Here is a 24,987-nt window from a genome sequence, read left to right as displayed (position 1 = left end):
GCATTTTGTTTTTTACTCTCGATCATATCTAACTTATTGGAAATGTTTTCCAGTGTTTTTTCGAGATCCAAAATTTTTGAATATGTACTTTCTGTCCAACTTTCACGATTCCAACGGTAACTCCACAATTCTTCTATATTTTGTATATCAAGATTCTTATCTGTCTGAGTTTCAACAACTCTAAAAGATGACCACAATTGGAAACTCCTAGTACTTTTTTTTGACATTAGAGACCTTAATCTATCTTTGAGTGAACTTTTCTCATATAATTCTGATTTTTCTTGTCTAATTTCTCTTTCTAAATCACGTAGCATTTTCCAACGTTCTAAGCAGTTTGGATCCTCCTCCAGCATATACAGGCCAGCCAAACGGGACATCTGCAATTGAATTGTCTCAAGGATGATGTCAACAGCGTTAATTTTGTCACTATCAATTGCATCTAGCTCACTGGAAAGAGTTTCTAGTATTTCTACAATATCTAATTGATTTTGTTTCGAAATATTTTGTTTTGATAGATAATGATACAGTTTGTCTTGTATCCTGTAGATTTCACAATAGTCATCTTGAATATCCAATGTTTTTAATTTCTGTTGGCTCATCTTACATTTGTCTTCTAACTTCTTATGTTCCGCGTTGACGGAGCAATCAGTTTCTCCTTTTTCTGGCAACTTTGCTTTGGTATTTCTTTTTCCTTCTTCTATTTTCTCAAACTTTCGGGTCAGAGTTTCAGCTATCTCGTCACTTGTCGCTTCCTCCTTGTAAGTCTCATAGCAGCCATTTTTTCCCTCTGTTTTGATGGAACGGCTGATTTTTTCTCGGTTTAATAAATTTGTTTTGGCTTTTCCATTTCCTTGTGTGCTCTTGTCAAATGTCTGCAACATTTTTCCATTTGGTAGCGCTTCAATTACGTTACAGGTGCTGGATTTCTTACTTATTTGGGTGGAGTTTTCGATTTTTGTTTGAATAGGTGTTCCTGTTCCATTTTCTCTACCCTCAAACTTTTGACCCGGTACTGCTGTATCAACTGATTGATTTTCTCCATCCTTGGTGTCAAAAACTTGTTTCAATTTTTTAACTGATACCCAAATTTGGCCACTTTCTTTGATGCATTCCTGTTTCACATGTGAATTATTGAGTTTTTGAATCATTCTCCATACACGGCCCTTATGGACTATCTTCGGTGCATACAAATGTCTAAATCCTTCGGGATACATGATGAAAGTAATGCTTGTAATCAACTAAATGACGAACTTCAATTACATATTTTTATATAGACACGTTGACGTCATTTGTTGCTTGAAGTTGTAGTGACGTCATTTTTAGACATTACTTCATTTTAACTGGCTCACCTTAAAATGATTTCATAAAATAGAATACTAATTAGAGAACCTTTAAACTTGTGTTTTTGCTACGCTTTAAAAAAGTTTGTTAATTTCTCAAATCATCGCATGTGTTTCATGAAAGAAAAGTGTTAAATTTCAGTTGAAGAATACTAGTCTTTGTTAGTGATTACCATCATTAAAAGCCGTACATACCTTTTTCTGTTAAATTAACCAAGAATAAAAGCCAATCGTTGTATCTTAAATAAAAGTATATGAAAAAATTGCTGCAGTCAATAACCTTTACTATTTCTTCTTTTCCTCTGTCAAATATACCGCAGCTAGTATATTATCTATTCTTATTTCTACCAATATGAGAATTCAAACCACCTCATAAAATTACCATATTTCTACTTAAGATCCTATCTGTTTGTTCATGAAGTAACTATATCCCATTTATCTATTTGTTCTTGGATCCTATCTATTTTTTTGAGTCATTACAATTTCCATCTGTTGGTTTTAGAGGAACATATACCAATAACCGTATGCTGGATTTTGTTTGTTCTTTTTTTTTTTGGGGGGGGGGAGGAGTTACACAAAAAACTAGAAAAATCGCACAAAAAATTGCTTATAACCATTTTTGTCAGTGAGTCAGACAAACATTTCAGAAGTGTAAAAAAAAATTACACTCCTGAAATGCTTACAATTAAGCTGAAATAGCGTAAAATTAAGTAAAAAAGCTTAATTTTCAATACGGATATTAAGTACCACATGTTTTCGAGAAAGTTTTCATCTAAGCGTTAAATATAAATATGAGGTTCAGAGAGCATTCTGCATGGTGCATTTTGAATAAAATTAAATGATAAGATTTGCCCAAAAATAACACAAACAAATTAGTATTTATATTGGCCATTATTCAGCAAAATTTGAACTTGAGCGTAAAGAGCGAGGCATTCACGGGAGGGCGAACTCCCTCATGTACGTAATATGAGAATCACAAAGACATTTTAATTAAATAAATACCTCTTTTGAAATTACTAAAAATAATTTAGCGTAAAGACCAAGGTATTGACAAGGGGACGAACCCCCTTAGATACAAAATAATTTCAGTTTCTTTTAAGTTTTAATGTTGTTCCTTACTTTCAGTTGAAAAAGCTTGTTTTTATTTAATTTCTGAATTTTTTTTATTAATACTGAGAAATCCAGCACCACCTTGATGAAAATTCTCTTCCTCCATGAAAAGTTCCTCCATGGAAATATCGTTCTGTGTATCCCCAGACCCCCCCCTCCCCAACAAAAAAATCCGAGTGAAAACGTCTGTATGCTTCCCAATAGCCAATATTATATGTTAGCAATGAACAAAGTTCATAACATGCAGCCCTTCCCTCGGGGACTATGGGAGATTAAGTCGTCCTCAAATACTTAGTTATTAGATATTCGTATATGCTCAACAAAATGGTTATCCCTAAATTTTGATCCGGACACTTTTGGTTTGGTCACTTAAAAAGGCCACTAGAACTTTAAATTTCCGTTTGAATGAGATCTCTTGTGACATTTTTAGACCACTAGATCGATACGATCCTCCTCGGAAATCCGATGGGTAAGACTAAACTTGATGTAACGTATATATTTGAAATTAGCATATAACTCCAATTCTTTTGATATATCTACTTGTATCAAAGTTCCGTTTTATTAAGTTTCGGTTACTATTGAGCCTTGTCGCCCCTTTCTTACAGTTCAGTACTATGAACTGTTTGATTCAATTCATTTATTTGAACGTAACTTGATCAAGTAATTTTCACTTCGTTGTCCATTTTTACTTAGAGATTGTTTATATATACTGATATTTTTGTCTTTTACCTTTTTGTATGTTATAGTTTTTTTGTTGTTGATAGAGTTATTTAACAATAAAAAAATTAAAATAAAAAAGTAGATGAGTAGCTCTTAAGGCTTCCTCACACTGATTTAGTCCCCTCCCCTCCAAAAAAAAATTACGAGGTGTATGAATTAATCGAATTTACTATGTTGGCTCTCAGTCCTATTTAGACTGAGTGGTAAGTCTCATTCCTATTTAGAAAGATTAAAACTTGGCACGTATTCCCTCAGATTAAACTACGGTAATTCAAAATGCACCATGCAGAATGCTTTCTGAACCTAATATTTATATACGTCATCGTTTATAAGTGTCCTTATCATTTTTATGTTTTTTTTGTGACTATGAGACTAGGAAACCTTGATGCTTAGTTACATTTTAATTTGGCGAACTTGCTAAAGAGGTAAACAACAAACTGTAGCATATTATAATCCAGCTTCTAAATTAATTTTAAATTTGATTCGTTTATTGTACTGCGGATTTTTGTTAATATTGGATTTTTTTTTATCTATTCGTTGAGTGGAAATTGTAGGAAGTCCCATTTTTTATTCAAATGTGACAATATTAATATTATACTGGCTAAAACTATTTTTAAAACCTATTCCCGGTGCTGGGAATCTCCATTCCTGGTGTGTGACGGGATGGTGAGACTTGGTTAAGCACAGCCTTCTAGGATGTGGAGGAAATGGACCTTTAAGACTTGGGCCTCGATACACTTGGGTCTACTCCAATTTCGCAAAATAACGTCAATAGGCGATCAACTAGCTTTACACAACCAACTCTACTGTTGGTGTTTTCTCTCTTAAAGCCTTCTTATGGAATTTTTGTCTTTTTCTTTTTTCAAAGAAGCATGACAAAAATCAATCATGTAACTGGACACAAATATGTGACTAAGGGAATATATTTTCCGAATACTTGAATTTAATTATAGTTCCAGTTTTAGGTATCAGCAGGCCAGAATGGGTGGCCACAGGAGTGGTAGGTGGTGAACATCAACCCAAAACGTAAGTCAAAGGGAATAGATTTATTGATTATTTGGCATCAGTGTAACTAGAGTTCTAGTTAATTGCCACATCACGCCATAACGGTTGGTCATAACCCGCGGTAGTTGGTAAGGTAAATAGATTTGTTGACAACTTGGCTTCAATTTAATCATGGTTATATTTAAATGCCACATCTGACCACACCAATTGGCCAAAAGAGGTGGTAAAAATCCAAAATACAAAATCTAAGTCTTGAAGGTAACTGATTACATAATGGAATTCGTGGCAAAGGAACCGATTTGAGACAACTTGGCTTCAATTAAACTTTGGTTCTAGTTTAATATAGCAACCGGCCACTATAGGTGGCCATAGAATGCACCAAAGCATCTAAATGAAAGACTTTGATGTAAACATTAATATTGAGATCCCAGTCTCTGGTTTTCATTTAGAGATATATGAATTTCTTAGACCAAACTTCATATTCATTTATACTTTAAACAAAATGAAAATATATTAATGGGTAAAACCTTTCATTAAGACGGAGAATACCAGTCTTAATTTAAAGGTTCACCCGCTAATACTTGTTTTTCATTTCACTCTAATTAGTTTTTAAAAATAAATACTTCGCTGTAATGTTTATAATTAACAATTCAATTTAATGATTTATTCACAATTTTAAATTATCTACAACTGAAAAAAGGATGTCCACACATGCTCTATTTCAAATGAAAATAAAGGGATTTCCCTGATAAAAAATGCCCAACATTAAATGTTATGCAATGTAGAGTTATTTCATTTTTTATAAGACTAACCCTAACATATAATAAGCAAAGATTCCAAATAAAAATGAGAAATATGAAGAATGAGACATGAGAATGGAGGATAAAAAGAGGGATAAATATGAAAAGGGACATGAGAATGAAGAAATAAAATAAAACCAATAAGCACATAAGAATTAGAAATGTATAATAACCTTGGTTAGGACCAGTAAAACAGTTGAAAAACTTTTCAAAAGATCGGGTCTTCCAGGTTCATGCACAGCTCCCTCAATCCCATCATTTAGTTGAATAGCCTCGGAGGAGGTCAAAGCAGCCTGAATCAGCTGTTGATTCACTTGTTTATCTCCAAAGCTTAAAAGTTGTTGAGGCACTATTGGAAATATTAAATGAATAATTACTCCAACCGAAATTTGCCAGTAAGATACACAAAGTTGCTGAAGTTGAAGTTCAGGCACTAAAAGAAATATTTAATTAATCACTACAGCCTAAATTTTTAGGTAAAATACAGGAAGTTGAATAACTTAAAGTTTGAACCTAACGCAGTACTGGAAATATTAAAAGATCAATTACTAGAACCTAAATTTATCAGTAAGACACAGAAAGTTGAAGTTGACTGGGACCTTAAATTTAAAAACTGAGGCAGAACTGAAAATACTAAATGATACATCCTCAATATGACAATAAATAAAACCTCATAATGACGCTAAAACCTCAATATGACAATAAATAAAACTTCATAATGACGCTAAAACCTCAATATGACAATAAATAAAACCTCATAATGACGCTAAAACCTCAATATGACAATAGATAAAACCTCTTAGTGACGCTAAAACCTCAATATGACAATAAATAAAACCTCATAATGACGCTAAAATCTCAATATTACAATAAATAAAACCTCATAATGACGCTAAAACCTCAATATGACAATAAATAAAACCTCATAATGACGCTAAAACCTCAATATGACAATAAATAAAACCTCATAATGACGCTAAAACCTCAATATGACAATAAATAAAACCTCATAATAACACTAAAACCTCAATATGACAATAAATAAAACCTCATAATGACGCTAAAACCTCAATATGACAATAAATAAAACCTCATAATAACACTAAAACCTCAATATGACAATAAATAAAGAGGTAAACATTTATTGATGTGACCAAGCAAGAAATTTTCGATAAAATAGATAATCTTTGGAAGTTTTTTACAGACATGTACTCAGGTTTTTCAGGCGAGGAAAGACAGAAAAAAAAGGGGAATTACATAAATATGTGCAGAAAATTCAGGAAAGAATTCTAACAATCTTGCAATTTTTGGGAAATACATATTTGGGGGAGAAGGGTACATGCCCCTGAAAAAATTTAAAAGGGCAAATGCAAGAAATTGCAAGAAATTCCCTTCATTAGTTGAAAAGAAATTTCAAGGAAGAATATATACATGATGTGCTACCAAGCCGAGGATAAACATATATTCCAAGTCTTTTCAATTTATTGTCTCTCATTCCGCAGTAAAAGAAAATTGGTTTTCTCTTAAGAAATGTTAAGAAGATGCATATGCAGCAACCACAGTGGAAGCAATTAGATCTGTTCAGTAATCATTTACACATAAATTTATTTCGATATGATTTTCATTAAGATTCCTAGAATTTTAGGGGGATTTCCCTCCTACTGATCTGTAAAACTAAATTTGACAAATTTTATGTATTTTGAATCAACATCATAAGCTGATTCTCTTGATGTATTTTTTAATATCGAAATTTAGTTTTTTAGTTTCGATTACTATTGAGCCGAGTCACTCCTTATTTACAGTTCGTTACCACAAACTGTTTGATTTACCTTGGAAAATACTCATAACATCAAGAGCGAGGTATTGACGAAGGGGAGAACACCCTCATATACACGATAATTTCTGTTCGTTTTAAGTTTTAATGTTGCTCCTTACTTTCAGTTGAAAAAAACTTTTATTTTTATTTGATTTCAGATCGTTTTTAAATAATGCTGGGGAATCCGGCACCCTCTTCACGGAAAATTTCCTTCCCCCATGAAAAATTCTTCCATGGAAAATCCTTCCACGCAATCTTCTCCCCCGAACCCACATCAGAAAAAATCCCTCCTGAAAGCTTCTGTATGTTTCCCAATAAACAATACTACATGTAAACAATGGGTAAAGTTCACAACTTGCAGCCCTTCCCAAGGGATTGCGGGGGATTAAGTCATCCCCGAATATATAGTTATTAGATTTTTCGAATATGCTGAATAAAATGACTCAAAAGTTTTGATGGGGCGACTTTGGGAAAAAAACCACTGGGTCAAAACAATCACCCCGGGAAAGAAAAAAAATATCTGTGATCTTTCTTCATGTAAAAAAAAAACAACAAATAAAATTACCCATTTTTGCAGATGGGAGCTTGAAACCTCTACAGTATAGTTCTATGATATGGTGAATTTGATGGCGCGCTTTTCGTTAGGATTCTGTGACTTGTAGGGGATTTCTTACCCCCTATTTTTGGAAAATAAGGCAAAATTTCTCAGGCTCGTAACTTTTGATGGGTAAGACTAAACTTGATGAAACTTGTATATTTGAAACTATACTATTTGAAACTTAAATATTTGAACTATAACACTTCTTTTACGGGAAATCAATGCCTAACGCCTAAAAGACAAGGTCAGTATACTTAAAAGGATAAAGTAAGTAGACTTAAATCTTGTTTACAATCCTCTTTAGGCAGAATTTGACTGTTTCTCTCAACTCTACTTTTTAAAACGGTAAAAAACTTTCGCGTAAAGAGCGGGACGTTGAGGATGGAACAGCTCCTTTCATATATTAAATAAAAAAAACAAGTTTTTTTAAATGAAAGTAAGGAGCGACATTAAAACTTAAAACGAACAGAAATTACTCCGTATATGAAAGGGGCATTTCCTCCTCGACACCCCGCTCCTTACGCTAAAGTTTTTTATTCTTTTAAAAAGTAGAGTTGCGAGAAAGAATCAAACTTTAGCGCAAGGAGCGGGGTGTCGAGGAGGAAAAGCCCCTTTCATATACGGAGTAATTTCTGTTCGTTTTAAGTTTTAATGTCGCTCCTTACTTTCATTTAAAAAAACTTGTTTTTTTTTATTTAATTTCTGAAAGTTTTTGAATTAATGCATGTCTGATTTTGGCTCTCCGTACATAAATTACTAAAATGAAATTTGCATATTAATTCTTTTTTTGGCTAAATGGCTTTCTCTTAGTTTCGATCAGACGATTTTGAGAAATAAGGGGTGGGGAAGGAGGTCTAGTTGCCTTCCAATTTTTCGGTTACTCAAAAAGGCAACTAGATCTTTTAATTTTTAACGAACGTTTTTATTAGTAAAAAAAAACGTAACTTAAGAATTAACTTACGTAACAAACGTACATAACTTACGTAACTTACGTTACGTTTTATCCCAATTCTTTAAGAATGACCCCTGAATCAGAAAGGCCGTAGAATAAATAGTTGAAATTATTTAAAAAAATTTTAGCATAAAGAGCGAAGTATTTATCTCCTCCTAAATACCTCGCTCTTTATGCTAAAGTATTTTTAGAACCCTTCATATGCGTAATAATCTCTGTTCGTTTTAAGTTTTAATACTTCTCCTTACTTTCAATTGAAAAAACTTTTTCATGTTTATATTTTCATTGTTTTTTTTTTATAGTAAGGCTAGAAAGTCCTGCGCCCTTTTCATTGAATTTCTCTTCCTCCATGAAATACTCCTCCAAGGAAAGATCCTCCTATATAGCCCCCTCCCCTGAACCCCACACCCAAACCAAAAAAATCCCCCTGATAACATCGGTACACTTCCCAGTAACCATTACTGTATGTAAACATTGGTCAAAGTTTGTAACTTGCAGCCCCTCCCCCAGGGACTGTGGGGGGTAAGTCATCCCCAAAGACATAGTTATTATGGTTTTCGACTATGCGGAACAAAATGGCTATCTCAAAATTTTGATCCGTTGACTTTGGGAAAAAAATGAGCGTGGGAGGGGGCCTATGTGCCCTCCAATTTTTTTGGTCACTTAAAAAGGGCACTAGAACTTTTCATTTCCGTTAGAATGAGCCCTCTTGCAACACTCTAGGACCACTTGGTCGATACGATGACCCCTTGGAAAAAAAAAAAAAAAAAACAAATAAACACGCACCCGTGATTTGTCTTCTGGCAAAAAATACGAAATTCCAAATTTTTGTAGATTGGACCTTGGAATTTTGTGTATAGGGTTCTCTGATACGCTGAATGCGATGGTGTAATTTTCGTTAAGATCCTATGACTCTTAGGGGGTGTTACCCCCTATTTTCCAAAATAAGGCAAATTTTCTCAGGCTCGTAACTTTTGATGACAAAGACTAAATTTGATGAAACTTATATATTTAAAATCAGCATAAAAATCCGATTCTTTTGATATATCTTTTAGTATCGAAATTCCGTTTTTAGAGTTTCGTTTACTATTGAGCCGGGTCGCTCCTTAATACAGTTCGTTACCACGAACTGTTTGACAGAGTAAATTCTGTTCGTTTTAAGTTTTAATATTACTCCTTACTTTCAGTTAAAAAAACTTGTTTGTTTTTTTTTTAATTTAATTTCTGAACGTTTTTGAATTAATGCCTGTTTTGATTTTGGCTCTCCGCACATGAATAATTAAAAAGAAATTTGCATATTAATTTATTTTTATGGCAAAATGGCTTTCTTATAGTTTTGATCGGACGATTTTGAGAAAAAAGGAGCGATGGAGTAGGCCTAATTACCCTTCAATTTTTTGATTATTTAAAAGGTAACTAAAACCTTTAATTTTTTTACAAACATTTTTATTAGTTTTTTTTTTTTTTACTGAAAATAAGGAGCGACATTAAAACTTAAAACGAGCAGAAATTACTCCGTATATGAAAGGGCCTGTTCCCTCCTCAACGCCCCGCTCTTTATGCTGAAATGTTTTACTGTTTTAAAAAGTAGAGTTGAGAGAAAGAGCCAAACTTTAGCGTAAAGAGCGGGGCGTTAAGGAAGGAACAGCTCCTTTTATATACGGAATAATTTCTGTTCGTTTTGAGCTTTTTTATTTAATACTTCCAAATAACAAATAATAAATGTTAGCGATGAGGAAAGTTCATAACATGCAGCCCTCCCCTCGGGGACTATGGGGGATCAAGTCGTCTTAAAATACTTAGTTATTAGATTTGTGTATGTGCTGAACAAAATGGTTATCTCTAAATTTTGATCCGGGGACTTTCAAAAAAAAAGAAAAAAAGCGTGGAATAGGGCCTAGTTGCCCTCCGACATTAAATATTGGACACTAACTATTGTATATAGGGGAGAGGTCGCTCCCTTCTCGATACATCCCTCTTTAGGCTAAAGTTTGACTTTGTGTCCCCATTCTCTATTTAAAAAGCTTTTTCAAAAACAATAAAAACTTTGCTGTTAAGAGCCAGGTATTGAGGAGAAGGTAACACCTTCATATTTGTAAACATTTCTGTTCGTTTTCAATTTAATTGTAGCTCCTTACTTTCAGTTGAAAAAAAAACTTGTATTTTTATTGGATCAATTATGTAAAGAAGATATTGCTCTTTACCTTTCTTTGAAAACTTTATCTTGGGAGATGTTTCTAATATTAGTCTCAGAGGCAACGCTATAGCGTTGCTTAAATTAAAGGGGCCGTTAGGCTTCATAGTTTTTATTTCCGAGGCACTTCATATGGAAAGGGTGGTCGTATAAACTTCGGAGAGTGATCTTTCACTTGGAAATTGGAAGTTCTAATGCCCCTTTTAAGAGGTAAAAAGATGGAGGGAACCCTCACGCCCTTTTTCCCATAAATATTTCCGATCAAAATTTTGAGGTATTCGTTTTGTTCAAAATTGTCCAAAGGTCAAACAACTATGGTTCTGGCTTTGATAACTTTGCCCCCCAGCCCCGAGGCAAGGGCTGTAACTTGTGCAAGTTGCTCATTGTTTATACTTAAAGTTTTTATTGAATGTGTGGTCGTGTAAACTTCGGAGGGGGCTCATTCAATTGGAAATCAGAAGTACTATTGGCCCTTTTAAGAATCAAAAGTGACCTCGGAGGGAAAACAGTCCCCCCCTTAACGCCATGTGTCTGCCCAATGCATTCGACCAAAATTTTGAGATAGTAATTTTTGTTCAACATAGTCCAAAGGAAACAATACTATACTTCCGGGTTGGAAAAAAAACTACAGCCCCCAAGGCAAGGGCTGTAAGTTATGCAAGTTGCCCATTTTTGACAAAAAAGGTTTTTGTGTAAAGAGTGTTCGTATAAACTTTGGAGGAGACTCATTCAATTTAAAAAGGAAATAATAGTTTCCTTTTTAAAAGTCTAAGGTAATCAAAAGGCAACCAGCCCTCTTCCCATGCCCTTTTTTCCCCAGATGATTCCGATCTAATTTCGAGATAGCTATTTTGTTCAAAATAATTCAAATGTTAAATAACTTTGCTTGTTCTAGGACCACTGGGTCGGTACGATCACCCCTGAAAAAAAACACGCATCCTTGTCTTGGAAAAAACAACAACAAAATTACACTATTTACATATAGGAGCTTGAAACCTCTATAAAAAGGTTTTCTAACATACTGAATCCAATGCTGTGATTTTCATTTAGATTCTATGACCTCTAGGGCGTGATTCCCCATTTTCTTTGGAAATCAGACAAATTTCCTCAAGCTCATAGCCGTTAATGATTAAGATTAAAACTAAATGAAACTTATATATTTGAAATCACCATAATGGGCCGATTTATTTGATATAACTACTGGTATCAAGACTCAGTTTTTTAGAGTTTTGGTTACCATTGAGTCGGGTCGCTCCTTACTTACAGTTCGTTAAAACGAACTGTTTGACAATGTGCGTATTTCATAACTCACGGACCTTTCCCCAAGGGGGGTTATGTTATCTCCAAAGGCATAGTTATTAGACCTTTCAACTATGCTGAACAAAATGACTATCTCAAAATTTTGATCAGATAACTTTGGGGAAAAAGGGGCATGGGAGGAGGCTAGTTACTCTTCAATTTTTTTAATCGCATAAAAAGAGCATCAAAACGTTTTATTTCCGTTCAAATGAGTCCTCTCTGGATATTCTAGGACCATCGACTCGATGCAATCATCCCTTGGAAAAACAAAAACGAACAAAAAAAATAATAAAATAAACAAGCATCTGTGATTTTTACGCTGGCCAAAAAAAAAAATATACAAAATACCGTGTTTTTGGAGATGGAAAATTTCTTAAGTTTTGGGATTTTCCGACCACCCCCAAACCCATATTTTGAAAACGAGACGAATTTTCTCATGCTCGTTGATAGTAACACTGAACTTAATGAACTTTATGTATTTTGAATGGGCATAATATGCCCATTAATTTGACTTATCTATTGATATTAAAGATTCCATTTAATTATCATTAATATCCATATTGATATTAATGATATTGATATTCTATTTTTAGGGTTTTAACTACTATTGAGCCGAGTTGCTCCTTACTTACAGTTAGTTACCACGATCTTTTTGATAGTGCTAGTAAATGCCAACAAACCAACAGCTAATCTGAAAATTGATTCATGAACAGGAAACAGCAAGCTGCCCCTGAAAGAATCACATGTCTCCAAAAAAGCTTAAAGTATTAATACGAAACGTGAGGGCGTATCAGCGATATCTAACGGCTGAGGGTACTAAGTTTAAACTTTCATGGGAAGATAAAAATTGAACGGAAAGCAAAGATGCCCCTCCCCCTTGCCTTTTATACGACCCCTAAAAACTGATAGAAATTTGGCAGCCTATTTTATTCAAAATAATCAAAAGGACTAAAAGCTAAGCCTCCCGAGATGAAACGCCCTCCACAGCCCCTGGAACAAAAATGTAAATTTTGCAGTTTCTTAATTTTTACATGCATGATGCATCATAGGCAGCGCAATAGCGCTGCCTAAGTAAAGAACGATGTGGGTACAATATTTTTCTTCTTTTTTTAGACCAGGGCACTTTGTATCGAAGCAGTTGTCGTAGAAACTTCAAAAATGGCTCATTTGATTGAAAATTGGAAGGGCTAGTGCCCTTTAAATCAGTCGAAAATAATTCGAGGCAAACTAACCCCCCTCCAACTCCAACCATTTCCCTAAACAAATTCAATCAACATTTTGGGATAACCATTTTTCCAACGTAGTTGAAAGATTAAGAAATTATGTCATTGAGGATGGCACCCCCCACAGCCCTCAGGGCAAGGGCTGTAAGCTATGCCCTGGGGGTATTTAAGGTTTATATAGAAAGGGTGATCGTATAAACTTTAGAGGGGGCTCAATGGTTTGCTAATCAGAATTTTAGAGACTTTTTTGAGATTCAGAGTGATCAAAGGGTGGATGTCCCCCCCCCCGACACACCTCGTATTTTTACGAAATGCATGTGATAGAAATTTTGAAACAGCCATTTCATATCGTAGAAACAACGAAAAGTGCTTATTCGATAGAAAATTGAAAGAGCATGCCCTTTTTAATAGAGGGGGTTATAAGTTAAGGCCTAGGGGCATACAAGGTATGAATAGAAATATTGATGATAAAAACCCCAAAATGGGTTCATTTGATTGGAAATCAGATGTTCTAGTGCCATTTTTAGAGTGATCAAAGGGTGGATATTTCCCCACATCTCATATTTTCCCGAAATATATCTGATAGAAATTTTGAAATGGCCATTTGTTGTCGCAGAAACTTTGAAAAGAGCTAATTCGATTAGAAAATCAAAATACTAGTGCCCTTTTTGATAGGCGAAAGGGACTGGAGGGCAACTAACCCCCCTCCCACGCCCACCATTCCCTCAAACACATACAATCAAAATTTTGAGATAGCCATTTTGCTCAAAGTGATTGTCATTTTGTTCAACGTAGTTGAACGTAGTATAAACTTTGGAGGGAGCTCATTGGATAGTTAATCAGAAGTTCTAGTACCTTTTTTGTAATTCAGAGTGATAGGGAGGTGGATGCCCGTCCCACACCTCATATTTTCCCCAAAATGCATCTGATAGAAATTTTGAGATGATCTTTTGTTGTCTTAGAAAATTTGAAAGGAGCTCATTCGATTGGAAATTGAAAGGGATAGTGGCCTTTTTAATAGTCAAAACTGATTGGAGGGCAACGAACCCTCCTCCCGCACCCACCATTTCCCCAAACTCATCTAATCCAAATTTTTAGATATCCATTCTGTTCAACGTAACTGCTTATGTCTTTGAGGATGATAACCACCACAGTCCTCTGGGCAAGAGTTGTAAGTTATGCCCTAGGGGCATATAAGGTATATATAGAAAAAGTGATCATATAACCTTTGGAGGGGGCACATTGGATTCGTAATAAGAAGCTATAGCGCTCTTTTTAATATTCAGAGTGATCGGAGTGTGGATATCCCCCCCCCATACCTCGTATTTTCCCGAAATGCGTCTGATTTTAATTTTGAGATGGCCATTTCTTTTCATCGAAACTTCGAAAACAGCTCATTCGATTGGAAATTGAAAGGGCCAATGCGCTTTTTAATAGTCGAAAGTGATTGGAGGACAACTACTCATCCCCCCACGCCCACTATTTCCCCAAACACATCCAATAAAAAATTTGAGATAGCAATTTTGTTCTAGCAATGTCCTGGGGGCGTATAAGGTATATATAGAAAGGGTGATCGTATAAACTTCGGAGGGGGCTTATTGACTTCGTAATCAGAATTTCTAGTGTCCTTTTTAAGACACAGAGTGATCAGAGGGTAGATTCCCCCTCCCACACCTCATACCTTCCCGAAATGCATCTGATAGGAATTTTGAGATGCATGGAAACTTCGAAAACAGCTCATTCTAATGGAAATTAAAAGGGCCAGTGGCTTTTTTAATAGTTGAAAGTGATTGGAGGGCAACTAACCCCCCTCCCTTGCCCACGGTTTCCCCAACACATCCAATCATAGCCTTTTTGTTCTACATAATTGAAAGGACTAGAAATTATGTCTTTGAGGATGACAATCCCCCCCACAGCCCCCAGGGCAAAACAAGTTATGCTATGGGGCATATTAGGTATATATAGAAAAGGTGATCCTATAAACTTTGGAGGGGGCTTGCTGGATTTGAAATCAGAAGTTCTAGTATCCTTTTTGATGATTCAGAATGATTGGGGGGTAGATAACCACCATCCCCAAACCTCATATTTTCCCATAATGCATCTGATACAAATTTTGAGATGGCCACTTGTTGTCGTAGTACCTTCACAAAAAGGCTCATTCGGTTGAAAATTGGAAGAGCTAGTGCCTTTTTTGTTAGTCAAAAGCGATTGGAGGGCAACATGCCCCCCCCCCTCCCGAAGCCCATCAATTCCCAAAATACATCTACTCAAATTTTTGAGACAACCATGAGATTCAGTGTAGTTGAAAGGTCTCGAAATTATGTCTTGAACAAACCCCATACCTTCTCAAGACCAAAACATAATTTGTACTTTACTAAAAAAAGGCTGTGGATTGTCGGTTTAGTAAACATATACTTATATATATTCATTAAGGTTATAATAACTTTTAAGTTGTCAAGGTTAAAACGTTAAGACATTTTAAAAGTATTTTGTTTATTTAAACCATACAATAAATAACCAAGTCAAACTCAAAACGAGCAAAAATTAACATGAACAGGGCTAACAACCCCCAAGCCTTCTCAAGACCAGAACATAATTTGAACTTTACTAAAACAAAATACATTTAAAATGTTTTTTCTTTGTTTACACTTGTTAAAATATTTTTATTCGATATATGAAGGGGAAGTCCTCCCCCTTGCACTCCGATTAGAGCGTGAGTGTCTAGTGCCCTTTTTAAGAACATCAAGAGATTGGAGGGCAAGCATCCTCTCTCTCAAGCCCATTCACTTTCCAAACGCATCCAGTCAAAATTCTGAGACAGCCATTTTATTCAGCATAGTAGAACAGTCCAGCAACTAAGTCTTTAGAAATATTTGGCATGTCAACCCCCCATAATTGTACAATAGGCGCATTATGCTTTAAAACTAAATGTTGCTTTAAAAAAAATCACAAGGCATTGTATTAAGTGGTTGCCAATAAGAAACCCTAGTAATATATTGAGAACGACTCGGAATTTTAAATAAATTAAAAGAGTGTAAGTGCATCTAGGTTGTTAAACAGCATAGATAGAGTCTTTTGGGAATGATATTAATTTTTATTTTTCAGGTCAACTGTGGAAGCTATGAAATTAAGTTAAAAAACACTGTTTGTGTCAGAATTGAAATTGCTGAAAAAGCTTCTCCAACATACAAATAGCAATCCATACTATGGATTCTTACAGAGGAAAACTGAAAAGATATACAATAGTTCTTTTCAGCAAATTTTTCCATGAAGATAATTTCGTAGACTTACATTATTGTCATTTACATGACAATAAATAAAAGTTCAAATAGGGATAAAATCATTTTTATCCCTATCACTATTTTTATCCCAAAGTACTACTACTGATGTGGCCAAACTATCTAGTATTTTTGTGAAATTTATCACTGTCAACTATCCCTATTTTTAAAAGGATTTTATCCCTATTTGGACTTTTATTTATTTCTATGAAAAAGACTGAGTCAATAGAACAAACACTTTACTGAAAACAAAATACGTTTGAAATGTTTTCACCTTTCTTATTTTTGTAAATGAAAAATTATCGAAATCTTATTGAAGAAATGTCAGTATATGTCAATTTAACTGACAATCCATGGTCATTTGTTTTTTGTTTCAGTAAAGCACAAATTATGTTCTGGTCTTGAGAAGGCATAGGGGTTATCAGCCCTACTCATGTTTATTTTTGCTTGTTTTGAGTTTTGACTCAGCTATTCATTGTAATTTCTGTTTGTTTTGAATTTCATTTATTTATTGATAGTGATTTGTGGTAGTTTTATGCGTGGAAGATTATTTGACATTACTTTTGCACCTTCTTGGCTTGATGGAGCTCTTTACTTTTCTTTGAAAAACTTATTTTGAGGAAAAAGTTTTTTAAATTGATCATTGGAAAATGGGGAGTGTTTGATCCAGGGTGTTACAAAAAAAGCTAAAGGTTATTGAACAGATGCTTAATTGAACATTAAGAGGTGTGTTTAGCTAAATCAAAAGTCAAGGAAAAAGAGGCGTTTCTGCAATTTTTTAGGATAAGAATTAGGTATATTATGGATAATAATAAGGTATATACAGATAAGGGTATTAACTTGATAATTTTAGGTCCATTACTACTGCAACTCAAACTACAACTACAACTAAGTTAACCTGCCATGATGGCTTCTTGCAATTGTGACTACTTGTGACAGTGAGTACTTGTGACTATAACTGCTTTTGACCGTGACTGCAACCACTTGTGACTGGGATTACTTGTCTTACAACTATTTTTGGGATGTTTTGAAGGGGATACAGAACAAAATCAAAACATGTAATGTGCATGCTGGTTTTCAAAAGGCAGTACCAGCAATATATCATAGATGGCTGAAGGTATTAAGCTGAAACTGTCAGGGCATGTTCAGGGGGATGCTGGAAAGGGAAAGTGATGCTCAGGCAGTCAGACCCTCTGTCAACACTCTATTTCTGTTTCCCTACCCCTCAAAAAAATTCCTTCATAATAGTCTAAAGGTCTTATAACCAATGTACACCAATTTGGAGACAACCAAAAGAAAGTTTTCAAAGAAAACTTTCATTTTCAGGAAGTTTTTTCTAATTACTTGATTTTTGTTTTTCATGGCCAAATTTTTATATTAGTGACTATAATGAATATTTATCTAGTTTTTTCAGATCTTTGATTTGCGAATTAAGATATTTGATTCTAATTTATTGTTTCTAATTATAATTTTTTTATTTATTTCAACACCACCCTCATCATTCCATTGAAGTTTCTACTAAAAGTTGTTGGTTGTTCCTGAGATATAGCAGATAGACCATTTTGGTAACAAGGATGTTCCTAGTTGTAATTGGATTAGTTTGTTTTCTGCAGATGAAGCATATCAAAGGGCATATAGGAAAATCTGCTGAATATGAAGTGGCAAGAAAAATGCCTGGCTGGGTACCAAGAAGATGGAGGAGATTTTGATGGAAGGAAGAACTCCAGGCAGCTGAGATTTAAAGGTCATGACAGACCATTTAAAAGACCCATTGAAGAGATTTTAAAAGAGAGAGAGAGAGGACGAGAACCTAAGATTACTGAAAATCACATAGTCTAGATTAAGAAAAGCTTACATTCATCAAGACATATTGTAAAAGGTCACAATCAAGGAGCCACAATATTGAATACAAGAAAGAAAAACATCATCCAATATTGAAGTCAATCAAATTGGAGAAGAAGCCAAAGCATCAGTTTAGAAATTTCAGACAATGAAAAAGTTAAGATACACAAACCCAGTTTAAAGTATAGTCAAAGCAGAAAACAAAAGCAAAAAATAGCTAGTCTATGAAGAATCTGAAATATATCACAGAAGTAAAAAGAAGAAACATAAAAAGGAAAAATGTCAAAAAGAACTAAAAGCCAATCATAATTCTAGTTTGGTAGAAAGTTAGGATCCTAAGTTAAAGAGTAAGATAGCTCATAAAGTCTCCTGGTGGGCAAGATACTTATATATAGAAGGCTTTGTCAATAGCCATTACTGTTTTTAAAAATGAACAATATCAATTTGTCTATCAATTTCCCAGGGTGCTAAAAACATGACCAGCAAGGGCCAGGTAATGAATATTTTAACAGATTATTCAGAAAGCTTAGAAACAAAGCTACCACTATAGTCAAAACTCTATCCTGAACCCAAATTGAACATTCATTTGTGTCAGAAATGAACTTTACCCCCACCCCTATGTCTACATCAATTCAGGGAATATATTTGCACATTGGGGGGGGGGGAGGGGGGTAAAGTCAATTTCCAATACAAATAATTTTCTAATTTGGATTCTGGTGATAGGTCAGGATGTACTCTCAAGTACCAATGTTTGTTTTTTTTTTTTTGCTTCACCTTAACACAGCAACCAGATCTGTCACCATCAACTGTGGAGCATACCAGTTCTTGCAACTAATTTGCTCCAAAGGATGAATTAAGGTAATTCTGACTATAGGAGTAAGGGTAAAATTCTAGTTTAGCTACTTTTACTATCTTGGAAAGGGGTTAGGATAGGAAAATTAAACCTACAGTAATGGATTCAAGACCAAAACATACTCTGGGAAGGTGCTGCCATGCTTCCATGTTAACCCTCTTCTGATTTTTAAGTCTTAGAAATTTGGGTAAAAAGTATCAAAATTCATATAATTAACTTACCTATAAAGCAAACATACCACTTGATGCCTTTTTTTCTGCTCTTTATTAATATAATAATTGCTTCTATTGCAAATTCAAATTTAAGCACTTTTTGAGCTCTTAAAAATGACAAAAATAGGGGGTATAAAAAGGGCTTAAAACATTAGTTTCAAACTTTGAACATACTACTTGATGTCTTTTTTATGCTCTTCATGAATATAATTATTGCTTCTATCACAAATTCAAATTTAAGTACCTTTTGAGCTCTTAAAAATGATGAATTTTCAATTAAAGTACAAATTACTGGTTGTTTTCACCAAAATAATACATTTTCTCACTGATGTTTTCTTGGTTGTTTTTTACAAAATAATACAACATTTTCTCAGTGCCCAAATTATTTGTAGTTAGGTTAGGTTAAAAAGCACTTAAATTTGGATGTGTAATAGAAGTGATTATTATATTCATAAAGAGCATAAAAAAAGTATTAAGTGGTATGTTTACTTCATTGGTAAGCTAATTATATGAGCTGTGATACATTTACCAAAATGGTAAAATACTTGTTTAGTGACTTTTGGCTGTCTCAGAAAGGGGTTAGGTTAGGAAAGTGAAACTTTCTGTGATGGGTCTACAGGCTAAAGTATGTCCCAGGGGGGTATTTTGAAGTACCTATCTCAACTCCTTCTTGAGGGCCCTGACCTTTGAAAATATGTTTGTTATAAAAGTGAAACCTTGCAAAATTGATCTTCTGCTTGAATGAAGTACAACAAAATTGTTTTCAGCTTCACAACTTTGCTTAATCCCAATTTATAAGGTTTTAAAGATAGGCCTATGCAAATACATTTCCTAAATTTTGAAAAAAAAAAAAACATTGATATGGCTCAGAATTCTACTCAAATAATAGGATTTGTATCTTAAGAACTAAAGGCAGAGAAAAAGCAACTGGTAACTGCAAATTAAGGTAAAATGTTGTTTTGTCAAAATTTCAATAGGTAGGCTATAGACTGTTCATGTAGGCAAATTTCAGGGCCCTCTAGAGGGAGAGGCAGTGGAGATAGGTACTTCAAAATAGCTTCCTGGGACATACTACATACATACATATACACACATACTTTAGCCTGTAGACCCATTCCTGGAAGTTTCATTATCCTAACCTAGCCCCTTTCCAAGATAGCCAAATGTTGCTAAACTAGAATTTTAACCAAATATTTTTATAGGTCACAAAAGGCCAGGGCATTTTAAAAGGAAAAGGAGCAGCAGCAGGCAATTCAAAATACCTTCCTGGGACACATTTTAGTCTGTAGATTCATCCCTAAAAGTTTTGTTTTCCTTACCTAAACCCTTTCCAAGATATCAAAAGCAGCTAAAAAATAATTTTACCAAAGAAAGTTTATTTCTTACCTATCTGAATAATCTGTTAGGCCAATATAAACGTTATCCCAAGGTCTTCACTTGGTTTCTAAAAGACAATGAAAACCTAATTTAAGACAGATTTACACAGGAATATACTTATACATGTAATTATCCAGGATCTCAAGCATCAATTACTCGCCAGTTTTAAGTAGTGGCTCCTTTTACCGTTTCACTTCAGCCTTATATTTGCTTCTAAAAGGCCATATTTTATTCCAATTCTTCTAGAATGAAATCAATGTTAAGAAGTTACCAGCTGCCGACGTCTCCAGTGAGTGCAAATTAAAGCCGAAACAGAGTATTTCTCGATCAAAATGAATGCATGTCAAAAAAATTGCGCAGCCCCTCTCACTGTTCAGATCACCCTTGCGTCATTTACAAATAAATTAGTTACAGGTTCAGACTTGAAGAGGAAATATACTCAGCTTTCACCCTCTGAAAAACCTGTCATATATTTAATCTTCTTAGCCCTAGAAACAAGGAGGGGGAGAAATATTAGCTCAGAAATAGACACTTATACCGTGTTGGTTTTACTTTCGTCAATAAATAGCTAATGCTTAGGTAAACCATGGCGTGCAACTGGTTAACGCCTATTCGGCTTATTAGCCCTTTCATTTCGTAGGTAACCATTGGGTAATCGCTCATTCCATGTACCTAGTGTCTCTTGTAATTCAGATACCGCTTTTGAGCTTAAGACGGTCAGATAGCACAAGTTCACCCCTTCGTGTGGCGATACCTTTTACTCTCCTAGATTGCTCCGTAAATCGTTGGTTAGTGAACAGAGTAATTTTTTACTCTGTTAGTCTTTTTTTAATTACTCTGTACAGAGTAATTTTAAAAGCAAAATTCACTGATTTTGACAGCGATGATGAAAACGATTCAGGTGAGTTTTCCTATTTTTATTATCTTATTTTGTTCCTCAAAGTCTCTACTTAGTTTTATCTTCATCTCCTATATGTGTGTTTTTTTTTAACGCTGAAAATATGGTAACCTTGTGTTTTGAAATGGGTAGTTTTTGAAGATGCTTTTCTTATTCTATTTTGTTTTTCCTAACTGATAGTGCTCATGATTATTTCTTTCATTTCATTTTTTATTCGTGAAGCATTTCATTCTGATTGTTCTAATTTGACGAAACAGAAGCAGCCATGCACCATTGGTCTGATCACAATTATTTATTCCAGAGACAGCGAGCCTCTCTTATTCCACCGAAAACTCCAAACCAAGAAAAGAGGAAGAAAAGTTTTCAAGGAGAGGAGCAAACGTGTAAGAGAGAAGCTCACCCAAGAGTGAGCTGCAGAGATGGCTCAGCTATCAGACAATGAATCTGAGATGGAAATTATGTCTGAAGATGACGACGAGTGTGATCCATTATGGAATCCAACCCCTGGCGACAGCTCCACATTTGTCAATCTAGAGCCTGTTCAGCCAGTTGATGATCCAATAGAAGACTTACCTCTCAGCATGTTTAACCATGTAGACATTTTTACTGGTGCATATGACGAATTTGATGGTGGAGAAGCCATTACACTCTCCGCTACTGAAGCTTCACCGTCTCCTATCCTATCGACAAGTTCATCATCAATATCTTCTTCAACCGTCTCCACCTCATCAAGGAAAAATGAAGATGCCACAAAAGAATACAAGGGGCTAAGAAAAGAGATTAAGCCCCATGATATCACCTGGAAAGCTACCCTCCCGGAAGCAACAGAAATTCAACTACCCATTGATTTATTCAGAACGATCATCACGGATAGCATGGTTGCTAGATTAGTTGACCAAACCAATCTAAGCCAACGAGAAAACAAACGCTAGGATTTCCCTAAAGCTGACCCAGTATGAGATGAATCGGTTCCTTGAAGTACAGATGCTCTTGAGTATTGTAAAGCTACTAGCTATGAGGATGTACTGAGAGCGCATTATTTGATACACTCCAATCGCAGAGGCTATAAACCATGACATATTTTGACAATTCTACAGGTTTTTCAAACCAAAGACGATAGGTTAGCAGTGTCATCTTTTCAAACCGCTCATGATAAGCCGCACAAAATCGGACCAATGTATGAGGAGCTCTAAGAAAACCTAAAATGCATACCACCTGAAGAGAGACAAAGTGTACACGAGCAGATGATTCCGTTTAATCGTTGGCTAAGTTTCAAATAGTACTTGAAGGACAAGCCTCATTCATGGGGCTTAAAACTGTTTAAGAGAGAGGGTGTGAGTGGGATTGTCTATGACCTAGAAATCTACACAAAAAAAGACTCAGTTCCAACTAGTGGTTTGGGGCTGGGTGCTAAAATTGTCCTTCGACTGATCGACAATGTGCAACGCGAAATGAATTTCAAGCTATACTTCGACAATTTTTACACATCTGTTGACGTGATTAATGCCTTAAGCAACAATCATGGGATTGAATCACATGGGACGATAAGGAGTAATCGTATGAAAGGTGCAATTTTTGAAAGTGATGCATCATTGAAAAAGAAAGGGCGTGGAACCTATGACTATAGACTCGAGAGACACACGGAAGTCTCAGTTGTGAAGTGGCTCGACAATAAACTAGTGCATGTGGACTCATCGTACTTTGCCGTAGCTCAAGTCGACCAGCGTCAAAGGTGGGGTGGGAATACTCATAGCCATGTTGAGGTAGATAGCCAATGTGTTATCCGTGGGCACAACAAGTCAATAGGTGGTGTAGACTTGTCTGATACGCTTCTGGAACTTTACTGAACTGACATACGGTCCAAGAAACAGTACATGTGGATAGTATATTATTTCCTTGACTTAGCCGTGAACAATTCTAGGCTTCTGAATAGGTGAGAGTGCGAAGACCTGGATATACAGCATATGTCCTTGATGTATTTCAAGATGGATATTTACAGATCCCTGATAGTGTCAGGAGTTGTCAATAGTCCTCATGTTGGTCGACCCTCTGTCAGTGCTCTTACAAAGCAAACAACAAAAACTATAGAAGCAGGCATGCCGTGAGAATCAATTCGATATGACACTGCTGGGCATCTACCCAATGCAGTCGAAAAGGGACGCTGCCGGTACGAAAAATGTGCAAGGGATGCAACTAGCCGAATTATCTGTGTTAAGTGTAAGGTTTGGTTGTGTCTGAACGGAGACAGAAACTGTTTTGTGAACTTCTATATTAAGTGAAATGAACCTTTTTTATCCTAAGATGACCATATGGTAACCATTTCCATTGTAGTTTGTGAATGAAATAAATAATTGAAGTCGAAATTCCGTTGAAACTAAACCTACGTTGATTATAATTGAAAGGTTTCAGAATTTTTCAAGCACTCCTTCAATTTTCAGGTACGAAAAGGTTAGGAAGGAATTCAAAATCTGTACAAAACATCCTGAATGACCTATCGTTTAAATCCCCCCCCCCAAAAAAAACAGACGGGTCTGTTAAAGTCCTTTGGAACTCAAAAAGCTCATGTTACATAATGACACACAAAAATTCGAAGAAAATACAAATCAAACAATATCACTTGAATATTTGTTGCATTAAGAATTTTCTCTCAGACTTTTTAATCTCTAACAGTATTATACTTATCTACCCAAAGTGTGTCACGATCGCGAAGCAACTTCTGTTCTTTGTTTATGACAACCATTGGAAAACTTTGGACTCTGTTCGCTTGGGGGAAGTAGAAGAAAAACAGCAGATTACTAATTCGTGTAAATACTTCAGAGCAATTAAAATAGACCCAGTTTAGAGGTCTTATAAAGGGAAAAAAAAATTAAATAATGGAAGCCGTCATACATGTGAAAGCAAATAGATGCTGCTCTCTATCTACATTCTAGCGAGTAGGAGTGTCGCAACAGTGGAGGGGGAATAACCCAAAGAAGTTTGCATTTGGTAAAATTTTGAAGGAAAATCTGAAATATTGCTGAATCTGAGAAAAAAAAGTAGTTTAACGGAAATCTCAGGGAGCCCAAAATTGCAGTTTGAATTTAGTATCAATTTTGAAACCTAGTAGAGAAGGTTCAAAATTCAGTAACACAATTTACAAATTTTGCGAAGGAAGTCTCATAGTGATGTATTTAGTAATTAAATATAGCTAAAACCCAATCAAACCCTGAAACAGTGTTGCGATATTGATTTTTTGAATTGTACTAGACATAGGTCTAAAAATGTACTTCCTGGGAAAAAATGTACCAGACGCAAAAAATTTTTTTTCGCGTGTTGCGCTTCGCGCAACACGCGATCTTCTTTCGCGCTACTGTACGAATCTATACAATATCGTTCTTTTCGCTTATTTTTCTCTCTCTTCCCGATGGCTCCCATTTTCTTTTCTAACCTTATTTTTCCGCACCTTCGTGTTTTCTGGAATAGAGCTTGGC

General features: G+C 35.1%; 1 protein-coding gene across 6 annotated transcripts in view; it reads right to left on the bottom strand.

Moving 5' to 3' along the window:
- Positions 1-3,487: 3,487 nt before the first annotated feature.
- Positions 3,488-24,987, bottom strand: part of LOC136039967 (uncharacterized) — a 146,916-nt gene continuing 125,416 nt past the window's right edge. For 2 of the 6 annotated variants that reach the window (XR_010620605.1, XR_010620606.1), the window contains one exon: positions 3,488-5,408. The gene's annotated coding sequence lies outside the window, so the exon portion shown is untranslated. The remainder of the gene's footprint in view (positions 5,409-24,987) is intronic. The other 4 variants (XR_010620603.1, XR_010620604.1, XR_010620602.1 and 1 more) reach the window with 3 other exon arrangements.

Source organism: Artemia franciscana, chromosome 20, assembly GCF_032884065.1.
Source record: "Artemia franciscana chromosome 20, ASM3288406v1, whole genome shotgun sequence".
Lineage (NCBI taxonomy): Eukaryota > Metazoa > Arthropoda > Branchiopoda > Anostraca > Artemiidae > Artemia > Artemia franciscana.
The sequence above is the reverse complement of the archived record's forward strand: the minus strand, read 5'-3'. Positions and strand labels throughout refer to the sequence as shown.